The sequence below is a fragment of the Mustela nigripes genome, chromosome 15 (assembly GCF_022355385.1).
Source record: "Mustela nigripes isolate SB6536 chromosome 15, MUSNIG.SB6536, whole genome shotgun sequence".
NCBI classification, from domain to species: Eukaryota; Metazoa; Chordata; class Mammalia; order Carnivora; family Mustelidae; genus Mustela; species Mustela nigripes.
The window spans coordinates 30,162,205-30,185,538 of NC_081571.1; the positions used below are offsets into that span (position 1 = coordinate 30,162,205).

The following is a 23,334-nucleotide window of genomic DNA, read 5'->3' on the forward strand; positions in this document are numbered from 1 at the left end:
CATGTACACAATCTCAGGGATGGAAGATGCACAAAATGGGGAAGCTAATAGTCTATGTTTGGGGCAGCTTTGCTTGTTTGAGGAATTTAATTATAACTCTAGTGGCTTCCTGGGCATGTAAGAAATTCTTACCCTAAGACTGTAGAACATTTTCAACTATCCTGATTGATTTACTGGGCCACTTAGAGACAAGCTAGATAAAACACCAGCTAGACTTTTCTAGAAGCAGGAGCTGAAGAACCAAAGAACTGCAGCTTCCCCATTGTTCCTTATGTTCTTCTTGTGTGAAAGAATTTTGTTTTCCCCAGATGGCTTCAGTGGTCATTGCAGAGTAAGGAAACTTGATCCTCCTTCGGTAGTCAGGAGAGCAGAGCTCTCAAAATTTCTTGCTTCTGCCAGCTGGAGAGGAAAGGACTGAATTCACAAGCCAAGCTTCACTTCCCCCATCTGCTTACACATTTATAGCACTAAAGCCAACACACTTTAATGTGTCCACCTCCCTTTATGCAACAGGAGAGTCCCTGAAAACCTGTGTCTAATTCACATTTTCATAGATCAATAGTAGATTTCCCACTGACTTAAATTATAATTTCAGAGACATTTTATCTGGAATTTGGATTGCTTTCCAGTTGGCAATGGCTTTAACTTTCTACCCTCCAGGCTTTCTGTCCAGAAATTAATGATATGTAAATGAACACAGGGGTTTGGAAGCCTTTGGTAAATTCTGTCATAAAGCGAATAACCTTCCCTTACATTGTACACAACTGTTCATTTCGCCGCACGCACCTATGGAGCACCTTCTTATCACTAGACACCTGGAGCAGAAAATAAATAAGTCCCAGCATATGCTCTCTAGGGGTTTACAGTCTCCTGTGGAAGGTAGGAGCAGAGTGTGGGTAATCAGTGCGACGAGGCCAGAGAGCGCTGCACCCTGGGAGTGAAGAAGACAGGAATCTAACTCAACCTGGACATCTAGCAATAGCATCTAGATTTGTCCCATGAGGAAGAATGAGCGATGTGTGGAAGGCGTGGTGGACATGTTAGCAGAGAGTGCAGAGTACATGAAGGCACAAGGATAGGGAGCAGGAGGACACCTTGAAGGAATTCTAAGCCGTTCCACAGAGCTCACAACAAGGGCTGGGAAGCCATGTTCTTCCAGCACTTCACATGACAACTGTAAATCTTGGCTGGAAGCTTCAAGTCTTTGTCGGAAGCACATTGTAGTGGTTGACACATGGCCTCAAGCCAGACAGCCTAGGATCACATCTTGGGACTCTTGAGGCAAGAAACAGTAGCCTTTCTGTGTATAAATCTCTCATTTATAACATGAGGATTATAATATTATCTAACACATAAGGTTGTGGTGAGAATCAAATCATTCAGTAGGGTCTAGCATGTAGTAAATACTATATAAGTATCTGTTAAATAATTTTTTTTTAAATGTGAGACTAGGAGACCAGGGCTGTGGGTTGTTCATAAAAGATATCCAAATGATGAATAAAAATATCCCAAGAGCATCCCTAATGAAAAGCTAAGCCTCCAAAGTTTAGAGATAGAAGAAGGACTTAGATTAGTAGTTCTCTGACTCTCCTGTGAATAAGAAACATCTAGAGAGCTTATTGAAATGCAGATTCTCGGTCCTACCTCCCAAAAATCTAATTGATAGCCTTTGGCCGGGCTTCAGGAATATGCATTTCTTAAAATTGCCCATAATGATTTTCATGCAGCATGTCCCAGAATCTTTTTGAGATATTTCTTGAGTCATTGCCCTTCTGGAGCATATCCCTTCTTAATCCTACCCAGAGACTAAGAAGACCCTGTGTTCTGGTTCCAGCTCTCCCACTCCTGGTTGTTTGACTTTGGACAAGTGATTTATTCTCTGAGAATCTATTTCTTTGTCTGGGAATAATATCATTTGACTTCTGTGAAGGTGAAATAAGATGTGTGTCTGAAAGACACCACTGTTAAGTCATCTTGTTACTGGAACTAGAGGGGTGCCTCAACCCACAGCTGGGCAGACAGAAAACCTCCATGCTGATGTTAAAGTTATTTTAGGATTGGGGAGGTGGAGTGTGGTTGAAGCTGGATCTCTGGCTACTTTCCTCCACAGAAACTACTTGTCTCTTCTGTGGCGTCTTGATGGATTATCCAGCTAATAGTCTGGTGCTCAGACACATAGGTGAGGGGAGTTACACTTGATGAAATAAATCGTCTCAGTTACTAGACAGCTGTGCTTGTAAGAAGGTTCAACAGATTAAGCCAAAATCGGCCTGCTGATAGATTTTGCCATATCATTTGAGACAACTGGATTGTGGAAGGGTTAATTAGAACAGGCTGTTCAGATCGAGTTGGGCCAGAACCCAGAACTTGGGTGGGGAGAGCTCAAGGAGGGTTGACTAGTGAAGGGAGCCAGCTAAGCTTCATGCCGTCTTCCTGCCCAGCTGTTTCAGTGAGTACTGACTCTCAACCAGTTTCTTTGACTGTAGCTACAAGTTCACATGCCCAAATGAAAAGAAAAAAGGATGGAGAAAACAAAAGGACAAGAGACATTTTATCATTTATTAAGATAAAAATAAATTTGGTGCTGGATACAAATGTTTTCCTAAAATATAGCTGCTTCTGGTTTGGGAATTTAGCAGCTACCCATTGGAGACTTAATATTATGAAACAAAATATTTAGTACTAAAAACAAACTCTCAGTTGGAAATTAGGATATGTAAAGCTGATTTGAATCACCCTTTTTTTCTACTTTAATTTTAAATGAATCCAACAGGAGAAAGAGATGAAACCTAAAAGTGCCTCTCTGTTTTCAGAGGTGATTATGACTTGACCCACAAAGATAAAGATAATTATTACTGCTCCCCCCACTGCCTATTATGAAATAGATGCACATACGAATGTATTTATCAATGTGTCTGAATATAAACAAGCATTGCATTAATACACAAATTTCATAGTTTAAGATTTTGATGTTTTCTATGAAAACATTTCATTGTTTATATAATGAACTAATGGCAAATTGCTGCGTTGAGATCTTTATTCTTTGAAAACTCGTTTTCCAAACTGTGATCAGTACCCAAGGAAGAACGTTTACTTGAAACTAAAGGAGTATTGGTGTTGCCTCTCCATTTTTATTTCTTGACATTCAAAGTGCTCATTTGTTTTGTGTTATTTTTCCTCATTATGCTGAGTTTCAGAAAGGAAGTGTAAATCACAGATGGCGACGTGGCCATAATGCTTGACCTGTCACTTAAGAAGCTCTCCAGAATTCCCCAGTGGAGTGGGTGGAGAGTGGCTTGTGTTTAGTTGTAGACGGTTCACCGGGTTGCAAGGAGAGGTTCATATTAAGAATACCAGAGTAACACTTGCATTGTTTATTGCTACTTCAGGGTGTATCATTAGAGTCATCCTACCCAGTATTTATTAAAGTGATAAATTGTCAGGGAAGAGGGATCAAGGGCAGAGGATGAATCTCAGAAGAGTAGGAGTAGTTCTAACCTGTGCCCACCTCTCCCACCATATTTCTTGCCACTTCTCTCCTTGTCACTATACACCAGCCCTTCCTTTTATGAGGGTTTGTTTGTTTGTTTTTAATGTTTTGCCTTTTTCCCCCTGTACCATTTAATTGTACTGTTCCTTCTGGTTCCTAACACTCTTCATTTTTTTTTTTTTTTTCTGACCCCGTACCACTTATTCTTAAAGCCTCAGGACAAACGCTGTTTCTTTCAGAAATCCTTTATGACCTTTCTCTCTACTCCCCATTTAGCAGGCTGTTCTTTCTTTATCATAGCACTTAGCACAAAGTGAATCTTCCCAGCTATACTATAAACTCCATGATGGCAGCGAATCCCTCTTGTTTGTCATTATTTTTCTGGCAACCAGCACAGCACTTGACACATCTTAGATACACTTGACTAACACTTGGAAAAATGGATAGATGGATGGGTGCTTAGATGGATGCATGGATGGGTGGACGGATGGAAGGAAAAATATATGCTCATAAAGAAGGACAGATGCTGGCCTCGTGATTCAGGATCTTACCAATAGTAGTTTGAGCCAAGGAAATTGTATTTCTTAGTTTCTCAATGATAAATACAGGTTGATTGAACAATTTATTTGACTGTCAGGAAGAAATGCAAGCAATAGGCAGCAAGTAAAATATGAACATGAAAACATGAAAGCTTGATAATATCTAAGTTATTTTCTTGGCCAAAAATGGGGGAAAAACACATTGGTTTTGGAAGCTCTTTAGAAATGTATTTTAACATTTAATTTTTTTGTAAATGATTTTCTTTATTATATGGTATGTTAGACATCTCTAGAATGGTGCTGGCAAGTCTTTTAGTCAATTATATGTTCATTGGCAAAGTGTTTCAAAATATTGTGGTAAACTCTGGAGCTGTGTGCCATTCAGCAGCTCACATGACATTTCCATGTCAGTATGTTGCTTTTTTATTGCATTTTGTTCACTCTTCACTTGTGTGCTTCTTGCCAGCTTTTGTTCTCAGGATGAAATAGGTTTGAATTTTGGGATAAAAATATGCAAAATGGTACAAGAACCTCATAGTGTTGTGTAATTAGAAGTGTATAGTACAGTCAGAAGGAAATCAAGTTAGAAGTAGCTTTCTGGGCTCTAAGTAAATAACACCTCATGTGTATTATATATACATACATGAATACATAAACAAAGAGACACACATGCTACAAAGCTTTACACTAGGGTACTGGCATGATCACCTCTGGAAAGAGAATTTCAGGTGATATCCTCTTGGATCTCTTAGAAAGAACCTGGAAGATTATTAAAGTCTGAAGCAACAGCTGCTGTTGACAGTTTTTCCCCTACAAGGAGGTGAAGTGATGCAGACCAATGGCCTAACATTTCCCAAAGCGCTCTAAAAGAACAAACAAGAATCAGTGAAATAGCATATCACTTTATGCTTTATTTTGGGAATTTTGGAATTTCTTTGGCACACTACTTATTCCCCCCGCTTCCCCCTCAACCCCCAATCCTATCCCAGGAGAACCCCTTGACCTAATTTAGAAGTTGTAATGGAAAGGTCTTGCTCACATCATAGTGTATGATTCAGAAATAGTGTGTTGTTTTGTTTTGGGCTTTTCCGTCTTTTAAATGCTCCCAAAAAAATTCAGGTCAGTCTGATATGTTTACATTGAAGTAAGCTGACATCTGGATTTCAATACTAATGGAGCAAAGAGTCAATATAAATATAACCGCACAAGCTCTGTCATGTGTACAATGACAATAAACTAAGCTCTTCTGAATGAAGCTGCTATCTGAAGACATGTTAGCTTACCTCCACAAAGAATGCTCCTAAAGCAAATCTCAATCAAAAGTAAAACTGTTTTACGTGTAAAGAAGCTTGTCACGTCCAAGTCACATTGAGAGGCCTTCATGGAAGTGAAAACACATTGAGCAATGTGCTTTGAAAAACGCACAAAGAGTGAATAGAGACCCTGAATCTTCCTCTGTGAGTCAATGCCTCCGCTAATATCCATATTCTCCCCCAAAACATAGCCTACTGAGCCGAGGCTCCACGGGGCTCCTTTAGGAGCTAAATATGGAGAAGAGTAGTGCATCATACTGAAACTTCAGAGGAATTCAGGAATTTAAAAAAAAAAAAAAATCTGTCCTTAAACTTGTATGGCATTAGTTTAAAAGAAAATCACAGCACAGACATTACTGAATTTCCTTCTGTGTTTCCAGAATCCCTATAGTAACGGAAGTTGTAGCCTCAGCTCTCACGGTGGCACTTAGCGCTTTCTGTACACGGGGCCTTGTTTTCTGCGAGTTGCGCAGAGTAACCCATCTAATTCTCACAACAGCCCTACTAGTTAGGCCCTGTTACAGCGCCTCGTTTACGGGTGAGTGATCTAAGCACAGAGTTTTAAATAACCGGCTCAAGGTCATTCACCCAAGAAGTGAGTCCTGAGTGGTAGAAGCAGCGTTTTCATTTAGGCTCTGAAAACGGTGCCCTTCTGCCTCTCCCTGGTAGGTGAGTCTGATTTCGTAGCCCAGCAGCAGGATCCAAAGTGCCAGGAATGGCTGTCAGAGCTGTAGGCACTGGTCCCAGCGGGATCTAGATTATGCTGAAAAACAACAATGATAACTCCCGTTTTAGAGTGTTTTCGACTTTGCAAAGCACTTTCACAGGAACTTGTTCCTTTGCTCTTTACAATGAAATTATAAGGAAGTTATTCATTTAAGAAACTTGTGGAATACCTATTCTATGTCAGACACTCTTCTAGATTATGGAATACTGTAGTAAATGAGACAACGTCCTTGTTATCATGGCACTTTACTTAAAAGATTGAATAGTAATTATAATGGTAACAACCACTGCTACATGTGAAGGCATCAGAAACAACAGTGTAGGCTAGCTGGGCAGCTAAATCTTTGCCTTTCCTGTTTCTGGAAGGCTTGTGAAAGCTCACGAGTCATGATCTGAAATCCCTTTAAGCTCTGATTTCATTCACAGCAAGGCAATCTTAAAACATTTATACATTATTTACTTCTTAATTGTTTTTCTATTACAAAAACATTATGGAGACTGTCCTCTTCTAGTTATACCTACATATAGGTACAGATAATTCTTTCCATAATGACTTCCAACAGAAATCTGAAGTCTGTTACAACTTGGAAATTTTCTGGGACCTAATTTTTGCTAAAAAGGGGTTTTTAGATAGAGGACTGTCCAACTCTGAGAACTTACATCGGGAAACTTAGCCACAGCTGGAAGATTCTCAGTCAGAATGGGGATAAAAGCCCATATTTTTTTTCTTTAGGAAAAGCAAGCCAGCATTCATTTTTAAAGCTCCTATAAGATGGAAAGTATTCAAAGTCTGCTGTTGAATTTCAGATGTTTGCCTGTATCGAATGACATTGGAAAAACTCTTTCATTTGAAATGTTTAAACATGGAGCCAAGGAAATTTGAAGATGAATGAGAATACCATCTACAGATTCTACAATCGTTCTTATTTTGACATTTGTCTCTTTTTAAAATTTCCCACTTCACTTTACTTTTTTTCACATCTCTATCACAGAGAGCAGTTGTTATATCCAGAAAATTCAAATTCATGTCATATCAGGTACATCCCTAATTTCAGGTGACATAAATTCTGCGGTGTCATAGTATGCCTGAAGTCATTTGAGCTCTATGATGTTTGATGGTGGAGGTATTGTGTCCTAGAAATGAAAGTTGGGGATATGGCTCACAGATTCTCATTCTGATGGGCAGTTTGTCACCTGGCTCACTGGAAATCACAGAGGGAATAAATGACAGGCGCAGGATATCCCAGGACGGGTCCAATTTAAGCAGTCTTCTATTGTTGTGTTAGTGAGCTATTAAAACCAATGTGACCCTTTCTGTAATATGTGTTAGGTACCATCGTGGAGAGTCATCAAGGGCTGGGATTTACCTACTTCTTATTTTCTCACAAATATTCTAACCACAGTTTTTAATATCTTTAACACCTAATAACCTGAAGTAGGCGATTTTGTCATGTGTTCTAAATTGTTTCTGTGATATTGTCTGCCACAGAGTAGAATCTGTAGCAGTTATTTCTATTTCAGGTTTAAAAATGTTGTATTTTAATTTCTGAAATCCAAAAGCTTATTTAAATGCTGAGGGCTGCACCATGAAGCATAGTCTAGTTGGAGGATTTCCAAATAAATATTTCACTTTTACTTTCATCAATAAAATACATATATATGCTTTTAAAAATTGAAAAATACAGTAGGCTTATAATGAAAAACTGTAGTTCTGGATTCCACCTCCAGAGTTACTGCCCAGAGAAAAGCTTGTAATTCTTCTGTTTCTGTGTTTATATGCTTGTTAGTGCTTTTAAAGTTCTAAATAGATTTGTAATATTGGCTAAATCAAGTGTGAGTGAGTGTGTGTGTGTGTTTATAACCACCAATTCCTGATTTAAGAAATTTAGATATTATCAGTTGTAATACTGTGTGATTTATAAGAAATATATATCAATCATCCGATTGACCAAATATATATTTCTCATGTGTGGTCTTTGTCTGTGGTTCCTGGCTTACAGCTCCCAAAACTCTTGAAATTTCCTGAGTGATAAGAGCAATAGGAGTGTCTTCGGTTATAATATTTGATCTTTTCCCACGTTTCTGAAATCTGCTTCATATCCATGAAGGCGAAATGGGTGTCTTATTATTCTGAATAAACCCCTTTCTACCACAGCTGGGTTTATGTTCATGTGGTGAAGTTTGGAAGCACCTGGGAATCAACTATAAATAGAAGATCAGAACTTTCATTTTCAACCCCTGATTTCCTGGGAGGAGATGAGGGACTGGAGGTTGAATATATTGACAATGACTCATGATTTACTCACTCATGCCTATGTGATGAAGCCTCCATAAAAACCCAAAGGACAGGGTTCCAGGAGCTTCCTTATCAGTGAATGCGTGGAGATTGGGGAGAGTGGTGCATTCGGAGAACATGGACGTTCTACTCTTTTCCCCATATTTGGTTCTCTCATCTCTTCCATTTGGCTGTTTCTGAATTATATCCTTTTATAATAAACTGATAATCTAGTAAGATGTTTCACCGAATTCTGTGAGAAGTTTTAGCAAATTAATCGAACCCAAGGAGAAGGCCTTGGGAACCTCTGGTTTATAGCCAGTTGGTCAGAAGTACAGGTAAAAATCTGGACTTGTGACAGGCATCTGAGGTCCAAGGAGGTGGTCGTGGGACCCTCCAGTGTGTGGGTCTGAAAGAAGTAAAGACCCAATCTTGCAACTATCATCTGAAGTGAGTCAGGGGAAGGCAGGCCTGTAGGATGAAACCATTAACCTGTAGATTCGGATACCATCTCCAAGTAGATGGTATCAGAATTAAGTTCAATTATTAGACACCCTGCTGGTATCTTCAGGTACCTTTGATGATGTAGGGGGAATCACCCTCCCCCACTTTGGTAATTGAGTCTTAGGACACAAAAGGATCTGTTGGGTTACTACCACATAGATAAGGATCTAGCTTATTTGTGCCACTTGCTCCCTATTCTCAATATACTCCCTTTTTTTAGTTCTCTTATTATCTATGCACCTTACAATAATATACTTATTTCTTTAAAAAAAAAAAAAGATTTTGTTTATTTGAAAGAAAGAGTGCACAAGCAGAGGGGAGGAGTAGAGGGAGAGTGAGAAGCAGACTCCCCACTGAGCAGAGAGCCTGATGCAGGACTCCATCCCAGGACCCCAGAATTGTGACCTGAACCAAAGGTAGACACTTAACGACTGAGCCACCCAGGCATCCCTAAAATAATAAACTTATTTCTGTATTTCTCTCTTAACTTTAGATAGTATCTAATGATTTCTTACATAGTAAGATGAAAATATTGCCCTTTCCATAACTTTTCTTTTTAATATCTTCTTGTTTCTCTCATTTGTACTGTTAATTCTACATTTATATTCTATTTTTAGCCATATTAAGGCTTCAGTGTTATGTCTGTAGATTGATTCTAAAGCTTTAAAATCAATAAAAAATTATTAAGAGAGGCACCTGGGTGGCTCAGTCGTGATCCCAGAGTCCTGGGATCCAGCCCCGTATCAGGCTCCCTGCTCAGTGGGAAACCTGCTTCTCCCTCTCAGACTCCCCCTGTTTGTATTCCCTCGCTTGCTGTCTCACTCTCTCTCTGTATCAAATAAATAAATAAAATCTTTTTAAAAATTACTATGAATATGTGTCACTCAACTGCTAATCCAAGTAGTATATTATGATAACATTGTCTTATGTAGCTTTTTGTTTTCCTATAGTTTCTAATTGCTTTTGTTTTTCATTGTATAATCTGCCTGTATGTTATCATTAAGAACCAGTATAAGTTTCTTATGTTTTTTAAGTTGCTTAAGAAATTAAAATGTAAAATATTTTGGTACTTCCTGACCAAAGAATATCTGTAAGTTTATTTATTTATTTATTTCGTAAGAGACTTTTGGAGTGACAATGGCTTTGGATATTGACTTTTATTATTTACTTCTCTAATGGTAGCCTGTGTCTTCTTGGATATAGTTGTTATGGCTATTACTGATGATGTTACTAATAAATTACTCTTGTTTAGCCCATTTCCTAAAATTGTTTAAGTGTAGTTATAAATTCAACCTAGTATTTCACAAAAGGGGGCATAAATTCAACTATTAATAATTGAGCACAGACTTCCAGTGAATCCAAACATAAATATGTGGTCTGATTCAATAGATGTTTTTTTTTTTTTTAATTTAAAAAGAAAAACAACCTTTTCATTTTGAAATAGTTTTACTTTACCAAAGAATTAGAAAGATAATACAGGTAGTTTCTGTATACTCTTCATTCAGACCCCCTTAATGGTACCTGTGCCTTGGTTACTTAACCTTAGTACATTTATCAAAACCATACTTTATTTTTTTAAGATTCATTTATTTGAGAAAAATAGCATGAGCAGGGGGAGTGCCAGAGGGTATGGGACCAAGCAAACTCCTCATGGGTGGGGAGCCCAACCCAGGGCTCACTCTTAGGACCCCGAGATCATGACCTGAGCCTAAATCAGGAGTTAGATGCTTAACTGATGCTTTCCCCTTCCTATGACTTTAGTCCCTTTGGTCTATGGAGGCTGGTGACCTCTTTTGCTCTTAGGAAGATTAAATTACTACAGAGAATGGGGAGAAAACTGTGTGCCCATGTTAGAACACTGCAGGCATACAGACTTCCATATAGAAGTCTGTCTCCCATCTGAAATGCATGCTGAGTGGGCAAGTTGGCTGTGAATTCAGTAATACCCTCTTGATGATGCAAAAAAGGGGGGGAAAAAAGAAAAAAAGTATTGAGTTTCATAAGCTGTTTGTACTCAAATATATTTTCTCAGTTTCAGATCCTCAGCTATTTTATTAAGTGGAAAATACTGAGCTAAAAGAGTTCAAGAAAAATAATGTTGCATTTCCTTATGTCTCAGGAAACACTTTTTATGGTAATGTCAAATTATCTCTGAACAAACCAACTTTTTTAGACATTGATAAATCTTGTTTTCTTTGTGTGATATTTTATACAAGAACATTTCAGGTGTATTCTTAGATGTGACTGATTTTAACAAATCCTATTAGATTTGTATCAACTAGTTGCATGTTTTAAAAAAAATGGGGGGGGGGCAGGGGAGCCTCTGGGTGACTCAGTCAGTTAGGCATCTGCCTTCAGCTCAGGTCATGATCTTGGGGTCCTGGGATTGAGTCCCAAGTTTGGCTCCCACTCAGTGGTAAGTCTCCTTGTCCCTCTGCCTCTTCCCCTCCCCTCTACTCATGCTTTCTCTCTCTCAAATAAATAAAATTAAAAAAAAAAACAAAAACAAAACAACCTTCCGTATACTCCATACTTTATTTGGACTTCACTGATTTTTCATTTCTGTCTTTTTTCTGTTCCAGGATCCCATCTAAGATACCACAGGCATCATGTCCCCATAGTTTTCTCCAATCTATGACAATTCCATAGTTTTCCCCTGTCTTTCATGACCCTGAAAGTTTTGAAGAGTATTGATCAGATATCTTATAGAATTTTCCTCACTTTTTATTACCTGATGTTTTCCCATGATTAAACAAGAGTTTTGGGATTCTAGGGAACCACAGAGGTGAAGTACCCTTTTTGTTATATCAAAGGCACATGATATCAACATTTTACTGATGGTATGAATCTTGATCACCTGAATGAGGTAATGTCTGCCCATTTCCTTCACAGTTACTCTTTTCTTTTTCAGTATTATATTCATTTAGAACAAGTTACTAAATCTAGCATACAGTCAAGTGGAAAGAAATTAAGTTGCACCTCTTGGGTAGAAGAGTATCAAAATATTTTGGACATATGTTAAAACTATTAAGGTCATTTTTAATATTTTAGAGGGGCTACTTTAGAGGCTATTTAACTATCATGCTCTTCTTTAAGTTTTTGCCCACTAATTTTAGTATTCATCATTAAATATTTTCTGTAGCATTTACTACTGGTTGTTCTAATTATTTTCTGTTTCCCTCGTTCCTTTTACATTTTTTATTTGAAATTCTGTAAGAAGACTTCTCTCTTTTCTCATATTTATTTGTTTATTCAATCATTTTTATGTCATTATGGACTCATGGCTATTTATTTTAGTTTTGGGTTACATAGTCTAAAGTTATCATTATTTATTTTGTTTCTCCTATTGGCCATTGGGAACTCTTTCAGGTTGGCTCCTTTGCCTTTTGACATGCTGAATAATAGTTTTTATTAGTATCATTATTTTTAACACTTCCATGCTTCCTGGCATTATAAGATGCTCCAAACTTATCCACAATAGATGTTCGGGGTAAACCACAGAGTAGACAAATCAATAATCTCATAACATTTATTTAATGTTAAAAAATTGTGTTTGATGGTATGGAGAACAATGAAGTTGAAGAAATTTCTGCCTTCAAGGATTCTATCTATTTTCAGAGATAAAATAAACTATTGAAAGATAACCAAAAAATAGAGCACCACAATATTAAATTAGTAAGGGCTACAGAAGCTTACAGAAAAGGAAAAATAACATTTAGCTAAATACATCAAGAAGAAAGCCAGGAGAGATGCATATAGTTTAGTCAAGTGAAAGAGATAGGAAAAGAAGCAAGTTCAGGAATTGTTATTATATGATGTAAGAAGCAGTAAGAGACAAAGTCATCTTAGATGGAATAGATAAATTTCTTGTTTAGTAAGATAAAATCTACTAACTTTGATATAAGAAGAAATAGAAAGCGGACATAGCTCTATATTTGTTAAGTAAGTTGAATTTATAATTAAATGCCTTCCCACAAAGAAAAATTCAGATCCAGCTGGTTTCACTAGTGCATTCCTTCAAATTTTTAAAGAAATAATACAAATCTGAATTAGAGACAACACTTCCCAAATCATTTTCTGAGACCTGCGTAACTTGAATACTAAGTCCTGAGAAGCAACACTCTAAAAGAAAGTTGCACATTGATGCCCCTAATGACCATAGACACAAAAATATTTGACCCACAATTAGGAATAGAATGCAGTGATATATTTAAACAATGATATGTCTTGACCAAATTGAATTTATTCCAATTATGCAAGTATGCATTAACATTAAAATTAAAAAATCAGTCCACATACAGGATAAAAATCATATGATGATGTCAATAGATTCAGAAACAGCATTTGACAGAATTTAGCACCAAGTCACAATAAAAACTCTCAGCAAAACTACAAATAAAAGGAATCATCCTTAACCTGATAAAGAAAGTCTTTGAAAAATCTGCAACTAACAATGTTGAAACAGAGAATGCTTTCCTCCTAAATCAGGAAGAATGCATGGGTGTCTATTCTCACTAATTCTGTTTAACACTGTACTGGAAATCCTACCCAATGCAATAGAGTTAACCAGTTAAAGAAATTTTTAAAGCTTACAGATTGGAAAGGAAGAAGTACTTAAATTGTCTCTATTTGCAAAGGGCATGATTGTGTATCTAGAAAATCCTAAGGGACCTAAAAAGACCTATTTGAACTTAGCGAAAATGTATTGAATTTAGCACGGTTTCAGGATACGAGGTCAATGCAAAATATCAGTTCTATTTCTATACACTAAGAAAAATTAGGAAGTGGAATTTAAAGCAAAGCCAATTACATTAGTATCAAAATCATAAAGTAGTAATATATTTAAATAAATAAGTACATGACCTATACACTGAAAATTGTAAAACATTTCTGAGAAAAATTAAAGAAGATGTAAATAAGTGGGGAGAGATATACTATGTTCTAGAATGGAAGACTCAGCATTGTTAAAATGTTGTTTTTTCCCCAAAATAATGGACAGATGTAACATAGTCCCAAAAGGTTTTATTGTTCTTCTACCAAAAAAGCTTATTGGTAAAAATTGACAAGTTAAAATTTGTATGGCAGTACAAGGACTTAAAAGAATTAAAACATTTTTTCCTTTTTTTTTTTTTCTACTGAGTGAAACTTTTTTTTAAAAAAAGAATGTCAGTATTGGGGGACTCTTACTCCCTGATTATAAGACTTACATAAAATCATCAATAGTTAAGAAAATACGGTATTAAATAAGGATAGAAAAGTCGATCAGTGGAGCAGAATCAGCTATCAGGAAAGAAGCAATTATGTAGTTAGTTGATTTTCAACAAAAGCACCAAAGCAATTTCGTGCGATAAAGGAAAGGCTTATCAACAAATGGTATTGGAGAAATTTATTAACTGTATTGAAACAAAATGAAACTTAATGCTTACCTCACACAGAAATTAATTCAGGATATATCATAGATTTTTTACATGAAAACAAAAACTGTAAAGCTTCTAGAAAAAAAAATGTAGGAGTATTTTTTTAAAAAGATGACAACAGTACCTCAAGGTACCAAAAGCACTAACACTCTTGGAAAAAACCTGATAAAGGGGACTTTGCCAAAATAAAAAACTCCTGCTCATGAACAGACATTGTTAATAGAGAAGCCACAAACTGGAAAAATAATTTGTAATACATATATATGACAAAGGAATTGAATTCAGAATATATAAAGAAACTTTTACAACATAATTTAAAAAGACAAAGAACATCCTTCCCCTAAAGGGCAAATGACTTGAACAAAACCTTCACAGAAGAAAATACAAAATACAAAACACATTTGAAGTTGTAATAAGGACATTATTAGTCATAAGGGAAATGGAAATATAAGTACTACTTGATGCCCACTAGAATAACTAAAAGTAAAAGCACTGATGACACCAAATGCTCGTGAGGACGTGGGGAAGCAGAGAGTCCTACAGTGCTGGTGAGGGGTAAAACAGTACAGTCATGTTTGGAAAACTGGTGATTTCTTTGAAATCCAAAATGTACCTGCCCTATGCTGAGCAACCTCATGCCCAGTTATTTACATGAGAAAATGAGAGGATATAGCCATCAAAAAAAAAAAAAAAACCTTGAATAAGAAGTTCTTAATAGCTTTGTGTATAATGGCCCAGACTGGATCAGCCTGAAATGTCTGTCAATACGAGCATGGTGTTTTCATACAATGGAATACTACACATTTACGCAATGGAGTAATTCTCATAAATTAACTAATAGATTTAAAAACAAGAATAAATCATCATTATTATGTTGAGTGAAGGAAGCCAGACAAAAAAGAATGTATACCATATGATTCTATATATATGTAGTTCACATATAGACAGAACTATCTTTAGTGACACAAATCAGAACTCCCCTTTTGGGAGGACTTGCCTGGAAAAGAACTTTCTAGGGTGATGGAAATGCTCTTTATCTTAACTGGTATGTAGGTTACTTGGGAGTGTATCTTTGACAAAGCTCACCGAACTGTATACTGAAGATCTGTGCCATTTACTATATGTAAATTATATCCCAGTTGGAAAAAAAGAAAGACCTCGTCTTTGAAATTCGGAACTGGTCTTTGGGGAAGGATTTATCAAAGCTTGGGTTTGCAGTATTCATAAGCATAGGAAGGAATGTCACATTTCTCAAACTCCGCACCTCCAAGGAGAGTTCATTATTGCTTTCCACTCCCCAGGCATGCAGACACATGCCAGATCCTTTCTTGAATTCTACATTTTGTCAGTGTTCTTATAGGCTAAGGCTCAAACTATTCTTAATTTTTTTTTTTTACCACTTCTCTTATTATGAATTCTACCGAATTGATGGAATTTCTTCTGTTCCCTGTCTTTTTCTCCTGTCTAGTCCTTCCTCAGTATTTTCACTGCTTTCTCTCAAATTCACTCTCTGCGGCAGTCCTGCCCTTCCCCCTCCCCTAATTTTGACCACTGATGCCGCATTCATTTTTAGGAACACACACTACATCAATCCAAATCAAAACCCTGCCAGAAGCTCTGAGCCACACTACAGAATTTCAAGTTTGCAACTCTGGAGTTCACACTCTGGTCTTCTTCTCCAACTCTGTAAAATCACCATTCCAGTCACCAAATAGGTCATGATTTGAGGAACTTAGAACTCATCCTTGAGACAATAGGACACCATTGTAGGTTCTTCTGTAGTGAATATACATAGTTAGGGTTGCATTTTATTTCATTTATGTAGTCATTCATTCATTTTTTTTTCCAAATATTTGTTACTACCCTAGACCAGTCAGAGAGGATGACTGATCTCTGAACTGTTTTCAGGATGAGCTACAAGAAAGAAAACCAACTAGAAGCTTAGGGAAGTACATAAAGTATAACGTCATGAGTTGGATGAATGGGAAGAAGCATTGGTAGGATTTCCCAACTCAGTGGAAGGGACGGAGAAGGGTGAGAAGGGAACGATGCTACCAGAAGCTTTGTAGGCTCATTCATTCTCCTAATGCAGACCTCCCTGGGCCATAAAGCAGGTGGGGGATGTGGGAGAATTCAAGCCACTGTGCTTCTAGCTCTTCTGTTTAGTGCAATGGTGTATGTGTCTGGCAAAGGACAAAGTAGCATAGTTCAGTAAGCCCTTGAAAAGAGACTACAGAGGGACTGCATTTTAAATCTATAAATGATGGGATTCCTGCTAAGCTTCTTTTGAGTTAAAAAGTCCAGAGTAGGGGGGAATAAGAATATTCATTAATGGAAGAAGACAACATTTCTAAATGAATGATGCAAAATCAAATAAAGTCTTTGTTTTCATTGCTTCTCAAGAATCAAAGTCACAATCATTCTGTGGCTCTGTGCTTATAACAATATAGTACATCTTTTCATTATACTTCCCAGAATAAAAGGGTGTATAGTTTCTCTGCACAATGACAGACATGTTTTCTTGAACAGTACTCTGTAAAGGTCACATTGGAGATTTGAGTCACAAGCCCTGTGATTTAAATTTGAAGCTAAGTTTTAAAGTGGTATGTCTAGAGCTTGCCAAGTTCCATTAAAAGCCATGCTGTCATTTTGGATTACAGTTGAGTAAAACAGGATTCGGCAAGATACAGTATCTTTCTTAGTAACAATACATAGATTTTCTTCTTTGTATCATTCCCTGGCTGTTGTTATGGTAGATATCTACTTTCACACCATATCCTGGGAAATAATGTTTAATTTCATGGACCTATTTTTTTTTCCTAAAGTAGCTCATTTTCTAGCTTAAAGAGGATTTTTGTAAAAGCCTAGTCATTTGTGCGTGTTTACTTATGGTGGCTCTTGAATGTTACCTTTCCACTGCTGCCTTCTTGATTGCCTTCAGCCCCTACAGAGAGGATTCCAACTCACTGAAGCTTTGGAGCACTTTTTGCCTTGCTGACATCATCATGGTCTGCTACACAGCAGGAATATTACTTCTCCCTAATATTTGCTGGGTTCTTACTATGTGCCACTCATTGTGCCAAACGCTTTCTCTAGGTGATCTGACTTCATGATCCCAAAAAATCTGCATGGGAGATATATCATTTCTGCATTTGGTAGATGAGAAAGCTAAGGGTAAAGAGTTAAATACCTTGCCCCAGGTCAGATGGCTGGTAAGTGATGAAACAGGAGCACCCTTAGGCAGTCTGGTCCAGACCCCATTCTTTCTTGCTTTCTTTTCTTTTTTCTTTCTTTCTTTCTTTTTTTTTTTTTTTTAAAGATTTTACTTATTTATTTGGTAGAAAGAGAGAGAGAGATCACAAGTAGGCAGAGAGAGGGGGGAAGCAGGCTCCCTGGGATCAGGACCTGAGCCGAAGGAAGAGGCTTAACCCACTGAGCCACCCAGGTGCCCCCAGACCACATTATTTCAAACAGTTATTAGGACTGCCTTCTTAAAATTTTTGACATCCTACTCACATTCCCCTGCAAGAAAGTTAACAGGTATGAGAGGAAGACTACCTTGCTTATTTCCATATTCCTGGAGTTTGCTGACTTACTGACTGACTCATAAAGAAATGAGCAGTCAGCAGTGGCCGAGTGAATATTTGAAAACTGCCATTTGGATTTTATGGGAAGCAGGGTGTACAGGCATATCTCCTAAAACTTTGCTTTGGGATATGAAGAAAACAGAATGCTAGTATATGAGATGTTTAAGAAGAGTTTCTGTTTATTTTTATCCCTGTCATTTAGGTTAGATCCTATGGTCCAAACACTTCCTTTTCCCAGTTCTTTGTCAAGCTCTTCCTCTTTCTCTTAAGCAAAGATAAACTAGCTCTGTTTGGCTATGTTCTTTTTTCTTTTTCCCCTATGTAATAATCCCAGACTCCAGTCCTACAGAACTCTGAAAGTACTATCAATCGTTTCCCCCGTCCTTTATTCATGACTTAAGCTTTTGTTGCCAAAAATAAAATAAGGTTTTTTTACAGTTACATGTGACCTTCCTGCTCCACCATTCTCCAGCCTTTTTGAGGAGCTTCCCAAATGTGGTGTGGATATGAACTAAAAGTCCCAGTACTCAGAAGTCAGTGGCATTAAAAGCTGGAACTTCAAGGGAGGTTTTGACGTGGTTAATTGGTGGGCAGTGACCCTGAAACATGCTGTGAGAGGGGGTGCTGGGACCTCCGGTGGAGGGTAAGCTGAGGGTTGCTCTGTGTTGGCACTGGAGCAACCGGAGACACGTTGCTGTTTAACTAAGAAAGAGAATGGAAATCTAGATGGTGTCCCGCTGAGCCTTCCCGCCCGGTCACCTTCAGAAGGATGTGGCCATGAGGAGATACAGTAATAGCACTCAGAGATGCCATGGAAGCTGCTTCCAGCCCCACCTGTAGTAGGCACACCCTCCCCTTTTGCTGTCCTGGGGAAGGAACAGGGGGTGAGGCAGAGACCCCAGAGGAAGAGGACAGCATCCCCCAGATGGTGCACAGCACACAAACGGACATGGCGGTCTTAACAAGGGAGCTGCGGAGTTGCCAGTGGCTTTTCTCTCCTTACCTAAAGAACAAAATGGGAGACAAGCTGCCCTGTTTAGAATGGAGAGTCTGTATTTCTGTGACTAAATTAAGACAGGATTATACATAAAACTAAAGCAAATTAGGAAAGAAAATGTCTGAATTTGATGATATTTGAATTAATTTAATAAATTGCAGCCTTTGTCTATTGTCTTGTCAATTCTGCTTGTGAAATGTTTTCTCTAAACCACATAGGCCACAGAGTGAAAGAGGGAAAAAGCCAGCCCTGAAGCCTTGGGGCTTAGACAGACCCAGGTTCTAAGCCTGACCTCAGGAGTCTGTACTTCATTTTTCTCATCTGTGAAATGCAGCCAGTACTCTCCGCTGGCGGGCCCGTGGTTCAGATGAAGAGCCCAGATATAAGCAGCCCCTCACCGAGCCCCTCACTGTGCTGGTGGGCACTCCCTAAATACCAGAGTTGCTCCCTCTGTATCCATCCCCCAGGCGCAGTTCTTCAATACGCCTCATCTTTAAAGGTTTTTAGATACAGGACTGAGAGAGTACCGTCTGACCCTGCCATTTGTGACTAAGATTTGGGGGGGGCGGGTATAAGATAACAGAAATGAATCATTATATTAATAATAGCAGTAGGTTTTAATACAAACCATGATGGCTGAGACTGGATTACTTGGATATTTCCTAATAGTGTGCTTTTCTTTCCTTCCAGAAGCATCTGGCATGTCAGAGCCACACTGTTATCTTCTGTGGGACTCCCTCTGTGAACAGCTTCCATTTAAAAGACTTTTGTGAATATATTGTTTCAACCAGGTCCCCAGAGAACATATTTGTCTTCTGATCTGCTGGAGATCTTAAGGTTTGTGTTCATATTTTCTATTTTTCTTAGAGAAGATATTATTAATTTTGACAGATTTTTTTAAATGGATCATAATCTTGCTCTACTGTAATAAGAACTCTAAAATAGATTATGTACAGATTATAATCCTTTGATTTCCTTGGGAGATAGATACAAATGAAAAGAAATTTGATATTCTACTTCTCATACTTATTATCATATGCTCTGTAGGATGTTATAAGGATATTAGAAATAAAATATCCCCCACATTGGCTTAAAAAAACCTGTCTTTTCATTCATAAATTCTGAGTAGATTCAATAAATTTATATTGAGTATCTAATTGATATCTAATTGAGTATCTAAGTAATATCACTTAGAGAACTTGTAGATAAATTATATCTTGAAGCATTAAAAAATCAAAACTGCATTGGTCAGTATCAACTATGACGATGATGATGATGATGATGATGATGACAACAGCTTTTCAATTAGAAAGACTCAATGGCCTGACTGTTTTCAATTAGGTCTACCAAGGGGAACTCACCCTGTGATTTATAATGATAGAACAGGGTTGTTGTTATTGCTTTTTAATATGTATATATTAACAGCTTAAAAATTTGCTAACAATAATGTTGCTTATTCAATAAAAAAAGCTTGCTAGCAAAGCAAACATCTTATTTTGGAAGTACATGTTTTGCTGTTGAGATCGTACCAAGGAAAATACTTTTATTTTGAAAGTACTTTCCGACAAAGACCTACCTAAAGGCTGAATTCAACCCATGCATCTTTCATAGGTGGAAAATAAGGGGAGAGGGTAAAGCTTGGTCCCACTGAGTGGACAAAAACTCAATGAAGAACAAGGAAGAAGCAACATCATACTTTCCCTAGAATGACATGTCTTTTCCAAAGGTGTTTATTTCATTTGGTTGGACTTTTATTCTGTCTACAGTGACCAAATGTTTTTTCCTCTAATGGCCCTTTTCTGTGGGTTTTCTTCTTATTTCTTTTATTTCTGCTGAGAAATCAAAGTAGATTTCACTGCAGTGCTGGGCCAGATTCCAGTTCTCCCGCTGCACCCTTCCTCACTGGGAGGCCTGATTGGTTCACGTTGAAGGGTGAGGCACACAGGACGTACTGGGAGAGAGGGATGGCGGATGGGAAGTTGTGCCTCCACCTTTAACTCTCCAGTCAGTCCATTTGGTAGTAAATTGTAGGGTGTAGAAACCTAATAAGTGTATCCATAGAAACAGAAGTGCTAGAAAGGACTTTAGAAGTTACCTAAACATTCTTTACTCGTCTGTAAGAAAGATCCCACTTGAACTGTCTAAAACCAATGAGAATCTATTTGTCTTCCAACCTTCATACCTAGGTTTCCTCTTTCCTTTTGAAACCTAATAGAGTCTCTGTTCTTAGAAACCCTGTTGTCAAGAAAGCCAAAGCAATCCCTGACCACCCAGCATGACAATGCATCCTTCTCCCAGGGAGAGAGAGAATTTACTCATCAGACCCCTCCTGTCTCATCAAAGACTCGGTTCTCAAATCATCCTTTTCCTCGTCAGGAGAAAGGAACCCATTTTATGAACTTTTTCTATGAAATTGTATAATCCAAAAATTTACTTATCCTCACAGTTTTTTTCTGAGACTCTGAAGATCTCTATGATCCATTTAAGATTAGGAATCCAGACTGATTGAAGGAGCATTAAACATCATCTGTTAGTGTTTCTCAGTGGGGCCAGTATTGACATTTCAGCGGGGGCAGTTCTTTATGATGCAAGATTGTCCCGTGAGTTTTAGAATGGCCAATGGCCCTGGTTTCCAGGAACCAAAGAGTAATTAGCTCCCTCAGCCTCCAGTCATTGCAGTAGATCACCAGTTTCTGACCTCCTTCCCATCTGGCTGCAGAGGACCAGGACTGCCCAGACCACAAACTCCTCACTTAGGATTGAAGATGCTGACACTGGCAGAGTTGAGCAAAGGGTAGGGCTGGACCTAAACCCCAGTTTTTAACACTGGGTACCATTCTCTGCCCACTCCATCATACTTCTATTCTGGGCTTACATTTATTTCTCAGCTCTCCAGGAACAGTGACATGCATGTATAAACTAGAATTTCTGGTTTAGTGTTTAAATGACATCAGTGTTGTTTGATGTGGGAACATGGCTATGGGAAAGATAATACCAGAACTCAGTGCAGGAAAATAGCAAAGAGACGATAGCTCTGAGGATTTAAAGAAAAGACAGGACCTAGACCCCAGAGGAAATAGTGAGGTTGATGTTGCAGAGGTGTTAGTTCAGTTACCGAAAGAGAAAAAAGTAGAAAAGCTGACATCTGAGTGGAGACTGAAAAAGGTTAACTAATTAACAAAGGAGTATTTCTTCCCTTGCTTTTCACTGCGTACCCTAGTTTCAACTTCCTACTCCATGTCACGGGCTCCCCCAGAAGTTCCAGGATCAGTTTCTGGGGAGGTGAAAGGGCTCTTGACGGAAGCTGAAACTCTCCCTCCCTGCAGTCCAGTATCCCCTGCCTCGCCCACCCTCTGTCAGCATTTCTCCTTTCTCCCTCACTTGCTTATTGATGACTCCTACTCCATGCTTCAAGCAGAGAATGGGGAAATGACTTGATGCCTTTTATCTTTCTGGATCCTTCCAAGGTCCTAAGGAAAGTTGTAAATTGAAAGAATGTAGAAACAATTGAGCTTCAGGAAATTTCTCCCCCAGACAGTCTGTTAAGGCTCTGATTTCTTGGGGCTACTGGGTAGCTCTGTCGGTTAAGCGTCAGACTCCTGATTTCAGCTCAGGTCGTGGGATTGTGAAATCGAGCCCCTCTTTGGGCACTGCACTTAGCAGGGAGTCTGCTTGAGATTCTCTCTCTCCCCTACCTTCTGCCCCCCCTTTACTCTCATGTGCATATGTGCTCTCTCTAAAATAGGAAATCTTTTTCAAAAAAGCTCATCCTAGAAATATATTGTAATATGTAACATGTAGAGCTCTCTCCCTCTCTCTCTGAAATGTTTTTTAAAATGGCTCTGCTTTCCTGAGACATTTATCATAATATAGGTACCTTTTCATAGAAAAATAAAATCTCATTCACTATGAATTTTTTTTAAATTGACGTAAGAAATCATATAATTCCCTAGTACAGAAGTTACTTATGAACAAAATGAGATGTGTTCATGACTTACAGATACAATTCTAAGTAGGAGTATCTGAGTTGTAATAGTTTATACTTAATATCTGCCTTACCTTCTTACAAAATACACATGTTAAGTACAGAGTTTATGAAAATAGACTGGACTAGAGGACTCTGTTTTCTAGTAAACTGAGGAATCCTACATGAGAAGATTTATCATATCCAAAAATGCAGACATGTCTGAAGAGAGAAATAATAGCATCAAAGGCTTCCCTTATCTTATGTTATTTAATTATTGAAAGCTTTATGACTGAGTTCCTCAGCCAGATTCTTTAAACATGGTGATTTTCCTGTTCTGTCTTTTGTGCACAAGACACCAAGTTAAATTTGACTTCTCAGAGTTTTTCATTTCCTGAAATGCAGTACTAGCTGTATAAACATGGAAGAATAAATATTAGCTTTATGAGACCATGTTCCTCTGCTAGCTGAAAAATGGCATATAATAAAAAATACAAGGATGTAATATTGAAAATTATAGGT

General features: G+C 37.9%; 1 protein-coding gene across 4 annotated transcripts in view; it reads left to right on the top strand.

The window, feature by feature from the left end:
- Nucleotides 1-23,334, top strand: part of ENOX1 (ecto-NOX disulfide-thiol exchanger 1) — a 561,141-nt gene that overhangs the window by 263,384 nt on the left and 274,423 nt on the right. For all 4 annotated transcript variants that reach the window (XM_059377619.1, XM_059377624.1, XM_059377621.1 and 1 more), the window contains one exon: nucleotides 19,539-19,685. The gene's annotated coding sequence lies outside the window, so the exon portion shown is untranslated. The remainder of the gene's footprint in view (nucleotides 1-19,538; nucleotides 19,686-23,334) is intronic.